This window comes from Pinus tabuliformis, chromosome J (assembly GCF_031772625.1).
Source record: "Pinus tabuliformis cultivar Carrire ecotype Pingquan chromosome J, CPIR1, whole genome shotgun sequence".
Taxonomy (NCBI): Eukaryota; Viridiplantae; Streptophyta; class Pinopsida; order Pinales; family Pinaceae; genus Pinus; species Pinus tabuliformis.
In genome coordinates, this window is record NC_142295.1 from 590,117,665 (window position 1) to 590,134,610 (window position 16,946).

The window sequence follows — 16,946 nt, forward strand, 5'->3', positions numbered from 1 at the left end:
TATTAGTGCTGATTTTTTTGGTGAATTAGAACTAGGTGTGGTTCCCCTTGATGTATGTGGAGTCACGTTTGGGAGTCCCTACATGTATTTGTGAGATGAAATATTCATGTGGAGAGCCAACTAGTACTGGTTCATCAAGGATGGAAAATTGTTCATCATGAACGCGCACAAAGGAAAGTTGAAATTTTCATTGGTAAGTGCCAATCAAGCCAAGAAATTGATCAATTCCAACAAGAAGTACGTTTATTGTTTTTAAGAGAATGCCAGTCTGTAAAAGAGTCAGTAAGAGGCAAGGCATCCCTGGAGGGGTGTACTAAGAAACAAAAACAACAATTGGAACAATTTCTATAGGCATATAGGGATGTGTTCTGAGAGCATAAAGGGTTACCACCTAAGAGGGAAGTGGAACACGAGATCCAACTAGTTCCAGACCCCCCATTGCCAAATAGTGGGTTGTATAGGTAGTCTATCATAGAATCAAGTGAGGTGAAGAAACAATTGCAACAACTTTTGGTATAGGGTTTCATTCAACCAAGTACCTCACCATGTGGGTCACCCATCATCATTGAGCCAAAGAAGGACAAGACTTGGTGGATGTGTATATATTATAGGGTGTTGAATAAAATCATGCTCAAGAATAGATACTCCCTTCCCAGGATAGATGATCTACTAGATCAGTTGCAACAAGAAAAGTACTTCACCAAGCTAGACTTAAAGTCTGTATATCACTAGGTTCGAGTCAAAGAAGAAGATACATGGATGAACACCTTCAAATCATGCAAGGTTAGTATGAGTTGTTAGTAATGCTTCCTGGCCTATGTAATGCACCAACTACATTTATGAGATTAATGAATGACATATTGCACCCTTTTATAGATTAATTTATTATTATCTATTTGAATGATATATTGGTATACAATGCTATTTTGGAGGAGAACATATCACATTTGATTCCGGTGCTGGAAACATTAGAGAAGCACCAACTGCTAGCAAATATCAAGAAGTGTGAGTTTTCATGAAAACCTTTGGTGCATTTTGGGTATGTGATAGGTGGAGGAGAGTTGAAGATAGATCCCGCCCAGATGAAGATCATCATGAAATGATCAGTGCCTACTAATTCTTCCAAGGTCAGAAGTTTCATTGGGGTAACAAAGTACCTGAGGAAATTCATAGCCTCATTTTCAGTAGTAGCAGCACCGCTCCATGCCATAACAATAAGTCGCAAGAGTTTCTAGTAGGGAAAAGGTCAACAAAGGGATTTTGAGGAGGTAAAGAAGAAAATCAGTGAAGCACTTGTTTTCGCATTACCAAAATTGCAACAACACTTTGAAGCAGAGACGAATTTGAGTGGGTATGCTATGGAATTTTTCTAATACATGGAGGAAGGCCTATATGCTACCATTCTGAATTATTTCATGGGGAATTTCTTAACTACCCTACCTACGACAAGGATATCTAGGCCATGATGTAAGCTATGAAGAAGTGGAAGCACTATCTGTGTTAGGCCCCTATAATACTAGTGTATTCCCTTATTATTATTGTAGCCCCTTATTGTTATTGTTGTGCCCATATTGTCCCCATAGTGTTATTATTATGCCCCATAGAAACCCACTATTTTTATTTTGTTCCCTTACATTATTATTATTATGTCGGCTTTGACTATTTGGTGACCCCTTAGACTCCTATATATAAAAAGGAGGTCTTGTCATTTGTATCATCCAATAATTGTTCATTTGTGTAATGTAAAGGAGGTTCCCCCTCGAAGAGGCTAATTTTGAAGTCATTGCTCTATCTTTTCTTCTACTTTGTGAGATGGTTGCATAACAATTGGTACCAAAGATTTGGATTCTAGGGTTTCACTGCTTCAAACAGGTCATTGTGGAATTTTCGCTATAACTTTTTTTCTACGACGTTTCAGAAGCTAAAATTAAAACCCTATCTGTGTTAGGCCCCTATAATACTAGTGTATTCCCTTATTATTATTGCCATTTTAGCACCTTATTGTTATCTTTGTGCCCATGTTGTCCCCATATTGTTATTATTGTGCCCCACAGATGCCCATTATTGTTATTTTGTGCCCTTACATTATTATTGTTATGTCGGCTTTGACTATATGGTGACCACTTAGACTCTTATATATAGAAAGGAGGTCTTATCATTTGTTTCATACAATAATTGTTCATTTGTGTAATGTAAAGGAGGTTTCCCCCTCGAAGAGGCTGATTTTGAAGTCATTTCTCTATATTTTCTTCTACTTTGTGAGCTGGTTGCATAACAATTGGTATCAAAGATTTGGATTCTAGGGTTTCACTTCTTCAAACATGACATTGTAGAATTTTTGCTATAATTTTTTCCTACAACATTTCAGAAGCTAAAATTAAAACCCATTTGAGCCGAAATCTCGATGAACTTTGGGTACTAATTTTCAATCTTGTCTTGCTACATTTTCGGAGATATGATCCAAGGAATTTAAGGTTTTTTCAGACTCCCGAATTATATCTCAAATAGGCGACCTGGGGAAAATCGTCATATCTTTCTCTTTGAGCATCAGATTGACATTTCATAAAATGGTATAGAAAGAGGACGAAATTTATTTTTCTGTGTATTGGTTTCAGATTCGAAGGTTGAAATAGTGGCATGTGGAACTTCATACAAGTTTGCTTTACTGAACTAGTTTATAATGTTGATTTGGGGTAGCATCGGATGTTCTCTAGCCATGAAATTTGGTGGACACATTGGGGCACATGAGATCTCCAATACCCAGAAAGGGTTTGGGCAGATTCTAAACAGACCGGGAGATATTAAAATAATTAATATTTTTTAATGGAGTCCTGTTGATACCTCTAAAATCGCTGCATCAACATCAGTGAAAACCACTCGGTCCGGACCTTAGTGCAGCTCCTTTTCCATTTGGTGTGGTGGTTCCGACTGGATATAATGGGACTAATTTCCCAGTGATATATGAGCTGATGGGTGATTGTATTGTAATGTGTAATGAAGGTAATAAGTGTTTTATCCTACAATTCAAAAATATACAAATATAACTAATCTAACCCGGGTATCTTGTTAACAACACGATTTTTTATTGTTTCTATTAAACAAATAATGATAAAGATGGCTTATTCGTAAAAGAGAAAGATGCATTCATATAATGATTACTTTGTTTAAGAATTTAAAAAAAGTAAATATAAAAACATTATTGCATTCATCACAATATATATTACTAACAAATATATCCAAATGATAACAATTCTAAAACCTTCAGAAATGATAAGCTAAAGAATTGCTTTGAAAAATATACATATATCAATAATAGCAATTTTAAGGAATGTTTATTCACATAGAGAAATAAGACAAAAACAGTGATAATAGTATCGTATGCATTTGAATTCTCCCGATGTAAACAACACTCAGATTCTGCTTTCCTATTTGAGAACACCTTCAAAAGATGCAAAAGTGCAAGTCTTATAAAAGCCTCTTTCACAAAAATGCAGAACTTTGGTCCAGCTTTTGATAAAAAAATATTAGAAGTACAGAAGTGCAACTCCCAAGTCAAATTTTAATACAAATTGAGGACCCTTTCTAAATACATGAAAGGGTCTTAAATACTAAAAATAACAACTAACTATCAATAAAAATCGCTATGCGTTGTTCTAACTGTAGACATGAAAATCTGAGATTCATTATAAAAATAGCAGTGTAGTAGCAGTTGAACAAATTCATTGTATTGACTTCTTTTCCTGTGATTGTAGCTGGCAGATTGCGAGCATTGGCTGGATTTCTGGAGGCTGACTCATCCTGGAGTGTAGCTGAGCTGTATAGGTGGCATCAGAGAGTTCGGAGATCATGCAGTTGATTGCATCTAAAAGACATTTCATGGTCATCCGTTGGCTATGTGGCTTGACTAGGAAAAACCAGAATGTTTCCCATGTCAAGTTTTGGATTTCTCCAATTTGTTTTCTCTGTTTGTTAGCTCCCATTTCCAATGCTGTTCCAATGCCTTTTCTTTTGGGAATTTACCTGGATAGCAATCAGTGATCAAAGTAGACATATGTAAACTATTATTCACTAATTCGATCAAATCGTTCGTTGCAGATCTACACCTAGAAGTTGCTCTTTCGGCTTTCCTTAGCTGGTACTTGTTATAGACATTTTTGGGAACTGAAACCCCAAGCATAAAATATCCATAAACCAAGGGATCCTAAATCCCTAAAAGTGTTGTTCCAACCCCTAAAAGAACAAGGTCAACTGATTACAACTTCTCCCAGAAGTTCTCCATGAAAAACCACTCAGAACTAGTCAAAATAAGATCATTTCACCTGCTCCATAGGCAAAGTGCGTTGCATCTCACCTAAGTACACTCAGTGGGTGCGTTGCATTTCAAAAATCCCTTCTATGGGGTGCGATGGGCGAGAAGAGACAAATGGCAGTGTCAATCCGCGAGGTGGAGAAGCATGGAATCTTCCAGAAACTTCTCCTGTGACACTTGCCTTTCTGAATTCGACCAAGTATGAGTAAGAGATCATCAATCTCCAAGTGGAAGCAAGAAATATCAGAGGGAAGACACTAATCAAATCACAAGCTGACTCATCTCCCTTACAGATATCTATATATGGATCCCTCATCCCAGAGATCCAGTGGCTGGAATTTTGCATCTTGTAAGGAATTGCTGTTGGTTTCTTGAGGCAACATCATAGTGTTGGGTGATCTAAGCTTTGCATGAGGTGAAGAAGGGCTTACTCGCTGAGAGAATGATGCTGGGTCAGAACAACTGGTTGTAACTCTCTTGGCTCTTTCTTGATTATCAATAAATCTATTCAAGTCTTCCTCCATACTCTTGTGTAATCTATATTTTTGTGCATTTGTATGGTCAATTTACATCTGATCCTAGATTGTTTATGATAGTAGATCCATGTTCTTGTATAGTGTTATGCTGCTTTGATTCTACAGGTACTCTGTGAAGCTGGGTATACAAGGAAGCAAGTAGCAAAGGACTATCAGAAGAGAGAGGAATCGAGCAAGGAACCAAGCGCAAGACAGAGGTTGGTCTCCTTTATTCTTCTCTCATCTATCTTTCATAAAGGAAAACGAAAGTAGTTTTACTTTGTTTGTTTCTAAGGTAGCTACCACACCTTAGTGGGATTAGCAGTTCTGCATAGACACTTTTCCCTATAAAAAAATGGCGACTCCGCTGGGGAGCGACTAGGTTGTTTGTTTATCTACATTTGTTTACTTTATAAACTTACAGACGGAGCCTGAAGTTGAGCCAGGTAGCTTTCGAACTGCATTTGCTATGCAAATGCAAAGTAGATAAATGTCGCTTCAGTCAATCTCTGGGTTTTGTTTATGAATTAAACAATTGATTTGCAAACTCTCTAATTGCCCTTGTGGTGGCTCTAGTAACCTCTTTAGATCTACCCTTGTTGTTGATTTACTGATTACCACTTGCTCGGCCAAAATCCCTGAACTGAACTGCAAACTGTGACCCGGAACCCAAGCAAAATATCGTCCCTGGCCCAGCGCACTCTCTGTTCTGTGAATCTGAAATTCAGTGCACTTCCCGAGTGTAGTAGGTGCGCTGCATTTCAAATTCACTATGTTACAGGTGTGCTGATCAGACTAGGCATTGTTCCTGAATTTTGGTTTCTGTTCACTCTTTTCGGATCTATTCAAGAATTTTGCTGCTTGTAGTCAGTACACCTCTATTTGAAGCCCCTTTCCTTGCTGATATTCCGCCTCCATTGTGCAAAGAACTGTAAATGTTTTTGTGTATTTGTTGAGTCATTTTCAATTCTCCTTTGCAAAAAAGTAACGTAATTGTACTGTCGTTTCTTGATTTGAAAGTGTCGCAAGTGTCGTTTTCAGTCATAGAAGAGAGTCTAATTGCTCTTGATAGTCGATTACCCTGTTACTATTGTATTTGATCTAAATTAGTTGTTTTTCTAGCGTCGAAAGCAAGTCTTCATTTCCAAATTGCAAAGTGTTGTCATTGTCTTCATTTTGATTTTGAAAAGAAACTTGTTAGTAATTGTCGTTTGAAAAGTAATTCAGATTTGTGCATTAGCTTTCTTTTTATCATTCACATATTAAGAAGGATGAAAACAAATACATGCATGTGCATTTGCATTTAGACTGTTTGATTGGTTTGATTTAGGACAGTGCATATAGTGTGTGCTCTTTGCTCTTTGTTGAAAGAATTCTGTCTTTCTTTCCTTAGTAGCTAGGATTTTCATTGCACAAAGAAGATAAAAGATTGTTTATCATCTTAGATTGCATTTTAGGAATTGTACATCTACATCACGCAGTGAACCTGAAAGGAAAATTTCTTAAGCAAGATCAACTATAAAATAAATTTAATGAATCTAACAACGCTTTGGAACCTAACGCACAACATCTAGAAGTCTAGGCTAGAGACGTATTCCCGCGTCATAAAGCCTAGTAACTATTGTTCTCACTGTTGGTTGGGTGATTCCTCCACTTTGAGAGGATAAGTGCCAGTACGGACTTGTGCTCCCACATACCAACGAGTATGTTTTGGGAGACCACAATAGGCTTAATCCTTTATCCATAGGAAGCCGTGTCTGCCGCCCTATCGATCGCAATGCACTAAACACAACATTCGGGAAGATTGACTGCCGTACCGTAAAAAGTATTCTGCAGTTTTGCGATTGGTTTGGTAATCCCTCTGCCTAGATTTCCAGAGCAGTCCCTTTCATCCCTTTTCAGACTCCTTAATGGAAAAGGTCCATCTGAGCACTTGTCACTTTAGGCTCATTAAAAATCGAAGGCGACTAGAGTCATCTTTTGTTTTTTCTCGACTATTTAAAATTGAAAAAACAAATTGTGTCAAAGCGTGTAAAATTTATTTTAAACGAAATAATCATCACCTTTCCTAGGTTGGTCTTAGGTTGAGAAAATGGAATCTACCAACCAAGGAGTTCCCCTTGGAGGAAATCCTAGTCCCTTCTCCTCTTGGGGAGATGTTGGTGCACCCCACATGGCCACATTGTCACTTCCAGGATTGATGATTGGTTTGCCCGTATGGCTTTTCTCAACCTCTGTCGTTCAGAACACCGTGATTCCTGAACAATCGAGTCAGCAACTAGACAATTCTAGAGTTACCCCCCAACCCTATACTTCATCGAATTCTTCCTCTCCTCCTTCCTCTTCGCTTGATGGGGCTGGTAAAGCCAAAAATCAAGTATCTGAGAAGAAGAGGGAAAAGAAGAAGAAAGAGAAGAAGAAGAAGGAGCCAAAGGCGAAAGGGGGCAACCAAGCGTCGTCTAGCGAAAATCCACACACTGCACTGACCAGGCCTAAATCACCATGTGTCATTTGCAAAGGAGACCACTATCATAGAGATTGTCCCTGCATCCCTCGGATCTTAAGGGACTGGTCTCCTCGTTTGCACAATCCGATGTCGTCAACCTCTGATGATCATGTTGAAAACACACCGTCGACTAGTGAAAGTGAAGTCCCTGGACAAAAAGGAAGGTGCAAATTTCCTTGTAAATTGTGTGAAGGTGATCATGCCGTCCATCGTTGTACCTTCTTAGACGAGGCAAAAAGAGTTTTGGACGATCGTCCGGTTTCACCGTTACGACTTCCTCCTGGATATAAGAAACTCTTGCTGAGTCCGTCGCTAGTTGAAAATTTGGCTGACTCGCCCAGGTGGTCGACCGAAGCATCTATCATTGAAGATAAACCATCTGAACCCATACCAGACGAAATTCAAAAGGTCGAGGCGGCAGTTGACCTGGTCTTGCCTTCAGAGGTCTTATCTTCAGATGATACAGTCACCGAAGAGAACAAGGATGACATCGTCCAAATTTTTTTTGTAAACACAGACTCCGATGAACATGGGGGAAATTTACCCATTCCTCTACCGCAGGAAGGAAGTTTGTCAGAGTCGTACCCGGCCGTCTATTCGGTCCCACCTCCAAGCAACCTAGTTGTTTCCTTCGGCTGGAATCAGCTAGGCAGACCCCATTTACCGGCTAGTGTACCATTCTGAATCATTGCCCAAGTATATAGAATGGTTATGGCCGGTACCATCATAGATGAAGGGGCTTCTGTGAGTATCCTTTCCTCGACTGCTTGGAAAGTGCTTGGTTCGCCATCGCTTTTTCCTGAGATGAGAAATCTAACAGGCTTTGACAAAGGAACCAGTCGACCGTTAGGGATCCTTCCCAATGTACCCATAACATTGAGAGGGAGACCATTCAAATGAACGTAATGGTAGTCCAAGGACCCCTAGATTATAATCTACTCCTTGGACGAGACTATATTTATTGCATGGGAGTAATTGTCTCATCACTCTTTAGAGTAATGTGTTTTCCGCACGAAGGAAGAGTGGTCAAGCTCGTAGACCAGCTTTCATTCCCCGGTTCACGCATAGCAAATAGTCATATACCATCCCTGAATGGTCTTTTCATGCAAGGAATGTCTCATCAATCCCCAGTTCGTCCACCTGATGAGCGCGAGTGATTCGGGGGACATGACTGAAACCCAGGGCGCATGCACCCTGGTCTGCTTCGGTAGGAAAACCTCAGGTATAGGGTAGGTTTCCGTGAGGGATATATGACTAGTCTGATGCTCCCGTCCGTGATTGGAAAAGGGGGTTAGACTGGAATAAGATTCCCTCGTCAAAGTTATGTGGGTGGAGGCGTCTGCGCCACTCGCCATTTTCTATTTCGGTAGGCATCGCCGAAGAAGTGTTTTGTTTGCGGTCCTGATAAAACAATCTTTGGTAACCTGAAAGAGGTAGGCCTTTCCCTATAAAACGAATGTCTTGTCGGTAAAATAGAAGGTGACCTTGAAACTCTATTTTATACCTGGGGGCATGCAAACCTTTTGGCGTGCAAGCGAAGAGCGACCATTTATTTTTTTAAATTTGTAGGTCCTCTAACCCTTTAAACTCGTAGGATTGGTCGTTTCCTAACTTGCATAAAGAAAGGATGTGGGGCAAAGATTTGAAAAATTGCCGTTTCATATATGAGACATTATTATTATACGACTGGATTAATCGAGCAGTTTTAACGCGGAATTCATGCTCATTAAAAAATAAACATAAGCAATGAGCAAATGTTTCCCCCAGCATTTAAGCTCAATAAAAAATGAACCAATTCCCGGTAAATAATCATCGTGAATGTAGTACTTCAGCCTTTAAAGCCTTGGTCGTGTTCCCATCATCACCTCCATTTGATTGTTTACCCCTTTTTGAGGAACAGTTGCGAAGAGTGATCCTATTAGCCATCCTTGTAACACTGTCGTGATTGGAAAATTCCAAACCTTACCTGGAATCAGCTGCTACCCAATTTTATCACTCATTCCTCAAAGACAAGTCTCCTTTAAGCTCTTTTCAACTGACTCATAAAATATGAAAAGATTGCTGAGCCATTGGCCTCTCTAGCTCGTTAAAGGGACTGGAAGTGCTATCCCTCCTTTAGATTTTAATCTTTTTGGACCTGAGGGATTATTACACAAAAATATCGAGCACTTGTTTTGTTCAGCTCGTTAAAAGTATCGAAAATTCATCCCTTCTGTATTGTTTTATACTTTTTCAGACTTAAGGGACTAGATGACGAAAAAGTATTTTTAGAGTTTCCTTTACGTCCCTTTTCAGACTCTCTAAAATTGAAAAGAACCGAGTTATCTTTGTCGTTAAACTCGTTAAAACCTAATAGCGACAAACTTGTCCATAGCAGACAAGAATGAGTTTCACTATCGCTAGGCTCATTAAAACATAGCGATATGTTTGCTCGAAGGGAAAATTATAGAACAAGCATATGTTATCCTCCTCAAGCTTGACAAAAATAAAGAGGTATTGGTCAGCAATGACCGGGGAAAAATTGGGAAGAAAACTTGAAGAAACTTTGTTGGTAGCAAGTCGCTCTTGAACATGACACTTTCACTCCGCATCCAAGTCGGGTTGGGTTGTTTCATTCACCGGTCGCATCACCATGGTCCCATCACGCCATCCACATTTGGGGTTAATGCTACCAATCCATCACGTCAGTGTCGCCGATATGTTCAAGACAAGTCACTTAGAGAATTCACCTGTGTCTCACCCGCTGCAATACATTTACGCTCCACTCTTTCATGACCGCCACCCTAAACCTTATATAACTAGATCGTTTCACCTCCATTAAAATCATTTGCTCTGTTCCGTGTCATTGATGTGGGATTCATTAAGGCCCTCCTATGATGGATCGCTTCTTGTCGACATCAGCTCACTATCCAAGAAGTCGATCTAGGAACACCCCTTTCAGTACTTTGAAGCTTGCATGCCTCAATGGCAAGTTTCTCACTTCTGGGGACAGGTTTACATCAATGACCTTCGACCGAAAGATTTTGCGTGGTGTTTGACGCCAAGTCCTTTATTCACACCACGTGAATTGTACTGCAGTACCTTGAGGATCATTATCATTATCGGTGATTCCTCTCACGCCTGTTAACAACTTACATCATTGGCTGGTAATCAGGCGATGTCTTTCCATGTTCGACTCCAGAACATCTCTCACATGGATCGAATTGTACTTTGAGTGAAGATCGAACGAGATTGAAGACCCCGGATCTAGTTTCATCCATCCGGGCTGCAATATATATTCAGGAAAATAAAGACATCAAATGTACATCATTGCTGCACAGATAATCATCCAATCAAAGGAATGATGGCTCTACCAGAATCATCAGTCTACACTCAGACAATTGTCTGTCCTATGTACATGAAAATGAATTTATAAAGCTGAGCATGGGAATGCTCGCCTCAGCTAGATCATGAAAATATTATGAAGATAATGTATTGTATTGTATCTTATTACAGGTCTCCTCCTAGCTTGAGAGAACTTCGGATCCTCATGATAAAGCATTTCACCCGACATCAAAAAGATTAACGACCTCATGCTTTAGGGGGCGACTGTTATAGACATTTTTGGGCACTGCAACCCCAAGCATAAAATGTCCATAAACCAAGGGCTCCTAAATCCCTAAAAGTGTTTTTCCAACCCCTAAAGGAACAAGGTCAACTGATTACAACTTCTCCCAGAAGTTCTCCATGAAAAACCACTCAGAACTGGTTAAAACATGATCATTTCACCTGCTCCACAGGCAAAGTGCGTTGCATCTCACCTAAGTACACTCAGTGGGTGCATTGCATTTCAAAAAACCCTTCTATGGGGTGCAATGGGCGAGAAGAGACAAATGGCAGTGTCAATCCGCGAGGTGGAGAAGCATGGAATCTTCCAGAAACTTCTCCTATGACACTTGACTTTCTGAATTCGACCAAGGATGAGTAAGAGATCATCAATATCCAAGTGGAAGCAAGAACTATCAGAGGGAAGACACTAATCAAATCATAAGCTGACTCATCTCCCTTACATATATCTATATATGGATCCCTCATCCTAGAGATCCAGAGGCTGGAATTTTGCATCTTGTAAGGAATCGCTGTTGGTTTCTTGAGGCAACGTCATAGTGTTGGGTGATCTAAGCTTTGCATGAGGTGAAGAAGGGCTTACTTGCTGAGAGGATGATGCTGGGTCAGAACAACTGGTTGTAACTCTCTTGGCTCTTTCTTTATTATCAATAAATCTATTCAAGTTTTCCTCCATACTCTTGTGCAATCTATATTTTTGTGCATTTGTATGGTCAATTTACATCTGATCCTAGATTGTTTATGATAATAGATCCATGTTCTCGTATAGTGTTATGCTGCTTTGATTCTACAGGTACTCTGTGAAGCTGGGTATACAAGGAAGCAAGTAGCAAAGGACTATCAGAAGAGAGAGGAATCGAGCAAGGAACCAAGCGCAAGACAGAGGTTGGTCTCCTTTTATTCTTCTCTCATCTATCTTTTATAAAGGAAAACGAAAGTAGTTTTACCTTGTTTGTTTCTAAGGTAGATACCACACCTTAGTGGGATTAGCAGTTCTGCATAGACACTTTTCCCTGTAACAGTACTCCCATTCAGAAAACAAGATTTCCTTATGTGATTCTTGTATTCTCGGCAAGTTGGCAGCCATTCCTTCTATGGAATCTTGCCAAGACAGAAAATTGGTTAACCTTTCATCTGTCTTTTCCAATTCAAGTTTGGTGTCCACTGCCTTCTCAATCAATGATGTAGAGATATCGCATAAGGGATTGGCTAATGATATGTTTTGGAAAAGAATATTCAACTATTGGGACACGAATTTGGTTATTTCCAAGGCTTCTGTTCTGAATTCACTTACCTGTGGATAACCCTTGTACCTTTCTATTTGTTCTTGCATTTGTGCAATTTGATCTTCCTTTGCCTTCTTTTCTTACTCACTTATCATCTGAAGCCTGCTTAATTCATGAGACAACTCCTGTTGTTTATGGAGAGTCTGCTCATCAATTCTCTGTTTTTCCAGTTTCAACTGCTCTCTTAATCACTCATTTTGCTGCCTCTGCTCTGTTAACTATTGTTCAAGTTGACTAATCTTTTGTTGTTCTTCTGCTGATTGCACCTCAAGTTGAGTAATCCTTTGATCCTTTTCCCTCATCAGATGGCTGACCTCTGAGGCTTTGTCCATTGTCGCCGTTGTGTAAGCTCCTGCATACTGCGAGAGCTTTGTTAAATCCTTAGAGGGATTGACTTCTACTTTCCATACCACATTCATCATTTCTTCCTGAGGAGTTAAAAGAGGACTTTGATCAATTTTCTTCTTCTTCCTCTGTCTTTTAACTACAGCCCTGTTCTTTGGACTGTAGAAGACATCGAGAGGTGGTATTTCTTCATTTCGTAGTACAATCTCTGCTGTAGGATTCTTGGGAATGATCTCTATGTCTTGCTGAATTCTGGGTAGGCTGCTTGTCCCCTCAATCGGAATAGTAATAACTTCAAGCTTTTGTACTGTAGGCAATTTTGGTGTAGTGAGCTCTTGGGATCTATTCGGGTTATTGATGATTAGGTTGAACTGCTCATATTCCTTGAGTAAAGTAGGATCAATATTGATATTTGTATCAAGGGGCTCACTAGTTCCTTTGTGTGTCTGATCTCTTTCTGGGGTCTTTTCCTTTTGAGGAGTCTTTTCAATAATTTTCTCTGCACAGTGGCCTTCTAGTTGCACCATAGAGGTATTATTTAACAAGTCCAGAGGAAATGTTTGCAATCTCTGTGTCTTGAACTTGTAAAATTCCTCTAGTCCCTCTGCTCCCAATTTGATTTTTGCTAGTTATTTCACTTGAGAAAATAACTCGCCTGAAGCAAAAAAATCATCATAATTATCCTTCTCATGTTCAAACTTCGCGATTTTGGCATGAGAAGTGACATTGTAGGCAACGTATTTAGGATCATACTGCCTCTTTGGGATGACTGTTAACTTTAACATTTTAATTTTCTTAGCTTCCTTCTCTGCATGTTTGAAGTCATGCAGGGTGAAAGCACCAGATTGAAGGGGGAATGAAGGCCACATATGATTTTTAGACTCCTTTAGGTTCCTTAACATCCCTTCTACTATTATCTGATATGTTATTTCTCTGGCAAGTAACTTATCAGGGATGTATAAGGGAAGGACATGTGGGTCAGTAGTGCTACCAAAAAGTCTGATGTAGGTGAACTTTTCTTCACCAAACCAACTACCAATTGAAGTTAGGTTGACACAGGCTTCCTCGGACAACCTAGGAGCGGGTTTATTGAATATGGCATAATACACGGGGAGGATGAAACCATGACAAATTCTATAAAGATGATTTTTTTAATGGGCTTTCCACAATTCCTTATGATAGATATGAATGGGGTTCGGGTCCTGTGGAGTCCATTTCCAACCTAAAATGGGGTATTCAGAATTGAAATAGATAGTGTCCAAAATATAGGCACTCATATAAAACGGGGGTATTACCCGGGTAGTCACAAACCTGTTTTTCCTATAATCAAGTATTTGGTTGGCCATTTTATCAGACAAAATGGTCGCCCAATCCATGATATAAGAATTAACTGTAGCCTCCATTAAAGGTACCATCTCTATAGAAAATTTGGCAGAATCATGGACTCCAAAGAGTCTGCACATCATAGCACCAACATAACAGTAAGGAGATGCCAATGAGTCTACAGAGTACATACCCGATGATTCATGCTTGTGTTTGGTCAGAAAATGCCTCCATTGTCTGATAGGGTCTGATTCGATGGAATTTTCTTTGGCAAAAGCTTCCAAAAATGATTTGTTATATCGCTTTTGTGGTTTAGGCAAATGGTACATTCTTTTGATATCTTCTGCTCTGAACGATCCGAACATTCTTCCATCAGTCGTAAAGAAAGTTCTATTTGTGATGTTGATACTTTCAATAACCCATCTGACCAAGTCGTTGTAAGGTAATACTTTGGTGCGGGCTGCTATTTTGTGAAGATAAGAGCTGGCCAAATCCCTACGAGTATTCTTTGACTTGTTCATGGTATCTGCTGTTGCCACTTTTTCTTCGATCTCTTCCGGATCCTCGGTTTCCAGTAAATTGTAAATACTTTCCCATGAAGCCTTGCCTAGACCGAGGCAGGTAGTATCAACTATCAAGACCTTTTTAACTGGTTCTTGTTTGGCTATGATGAGGGCCTTTGGTTTCTTTGATTTCTTCGTCATTTTTGCTGGATTCATCAACTCAGACTTGCTTTGCAAAAGAAAAAAAAGAATGTAACAGAGAAAAACCCATTCAAAGCCAACACAGAATATAATAAATTAATGGTAATTTAAGCATGATAAGCAATACGAACTCAAATATTACCATGGATGAAATCCTCGAAGGATTCACCCTTAACTACTCTATTAATGACTTCCGTAACCGCCAATCGTGATACTTAAATGTCATAATGATATTTCACATCACACATATTAGTAATAGTCATTTTAAGTGAATCTCGTACCTTTCCTGATTAGCGATTAGCGAAAATCGCATATCATAGATCGGGAGGTACAAACATTAAGCTTTAGCTGTTTCCATACATAGCTCTGATTGCAATAAAAGTGAGTTATCATGGGGAGGTGGGATAAGCAATAAATCATTTTTTTTTTCATTTATAATAGATTTAAGTTTAAACCCGTGAACACTCATTTAACAATCCCTTTTCACTTTTTATTAAAAACGTACTTTTAATGGAATCACATCGGCGAATTCCAAATGGGTATTCGTTATGTAACTCATGTCTTCAACGATGGCCAATTGAATTGGATTATCGCATCGGGAGATTTGAGTGGACTATTGGAATGTTTCTTTGATAACTTGCAATTTGCGCTTTCTGATAGTGTTATCGCATCAACGATTACCAATGGAAGCCTTAAATCCATCCTTTAAATAAAGGGTGCGACATATTCTTTTATATTTTTTTTTTACGATAAGTTCTTGTTTAATATTCAAATTGGTTTGAACCTTTTCATAAAGATTTTCATGTATTGTATGGACAAATCAAAGCTTGCGATTATTATTTAATTATTGATTTTAACTAAGTCTTAAAAAAGGGGATGCATTTCTTGTTAAATTTTTGGATGAAAATTTTGAAATTGGGAGGGTTGCTGTATAGCACAACAAGTCCCTAAGTCTAAACTTAAGGAAAATAAAATATTAATGTGTATTAATATGAATTTGTGTTAGAATGGTCCAAAATACATGGATCAAGACAGATCTAATCTTAGTCATTGATTAGAGACTTAATCCCGGCCATTGAGATGTCAACGGGAAAAGTATAAGAGGAGGCTTGAGAGTCACTTGGAGAGTACACCAGATAATCAGTCATTCTATTCTCTAGAGCGGGGTTTGCTAAGAGAGATAGAATCAGTGATCAGGAGAGCAGCTGAGGGGTATTAAGTATAGAGAAACAGAGAAGGCAGAGATTGTGCCGAGAGAGCAGTGCAACAGCCAAGGAGGGTGATGAAGATGCAGCAAAGGCTCATGCAGGGCCACGCAGAGGCAGCCAAGTGTTGTACAGAGCACGAGAGGGGCTAGCGTAGCTGACGCAGAGGCTCCAAAAGCTGACGCAGGGCCTCCTAGGGCTAACATAGGCCAAGGAAGGCTGATGTAGGTACAACGATGGGCTAGGAGAGGCTGACATAGTCCAGATTGGGCAAATGCTAGGGTTTCAGAGTAGTTTTGTGCTGAGGAACTGCCGAAAGGATTTTCCCGAGTTTCAGCTAAGAGATTTCTCTCAAATTGTGAGGTACAACTGCTAAGTAAATTCTCTGTTGGGTAGGCCAGTTTCGGCACCCAGATTCTACTATGATATTTCTTAATAAGAAAACCCTCAGATAGTTGCACTGGTTTTCCCGCATTGGGTTTTTCCGAGGACATTGGTCAAAAAATAACGGTGTCATGTGGTGTGTTTGTTCTTGTTTCTTTTAGTTGTTGATCTTTAATATGTTGAGCATGCACTGGTGTTTATTTTTAGTATTTACTTTGTAAATAACTTGTTAAAGAATAATAACAAGTATGTATGAATAAATCATAAAAAGTGCATGAAGGGTTTCTAAACTAAGTAAAGTTAGAAACTTCAACATGGTATCAGAACATGATTGCAAATCATAGGAGGACTAAAAGACATTAGCCAAGCGGAGCAATAGGGAGTAGAAAACAACTGCTCTGAGGTGGCAGAAGTTGTTTCTAGCAGCACAGACGCCAAGAAGTGTGACACAGAGCCACACAAAGGAAGTTGGGAACTATGTAGAGCCTCAGAGATGCCAACGTTGCTGACGCAGAAGGATAGAGGGCTAACGCAGGGCATCCCAGGGTTGAGGCAGACCCATCTGGGGTGACGCAAAGCTAGTGTGGGGCAGAGAGGGGTTGATGTAGTTCACAGAGAGGCAGTTGCTCGAGTCTAGAAGGCTAAATAAATATAGCAAAGTGGAGCTGGTGAGCTACTGTAGTCAGAACAATACCTAATAGAGCAGGGCCAAAGGAGTTGTTACCGAGGGTTTCTAGTCGAGGAACTTGGATCAGAAGTGCAG

The 16,946-nt window shown here is 39.5% G+C and overlaps 1 pseudogene; it reads left to right on the forward strand.

Annotated features, from left to right (window-relative positions):
* The window catches only part of LOC149228367 (pachytene checkpoint protein 2 homolog pseudogene), a 131,364-nt pseudogene that overhangs the window by 102,315 nt on the left and 12,103 nt on the right, over positions 1-16,946 (forward strand).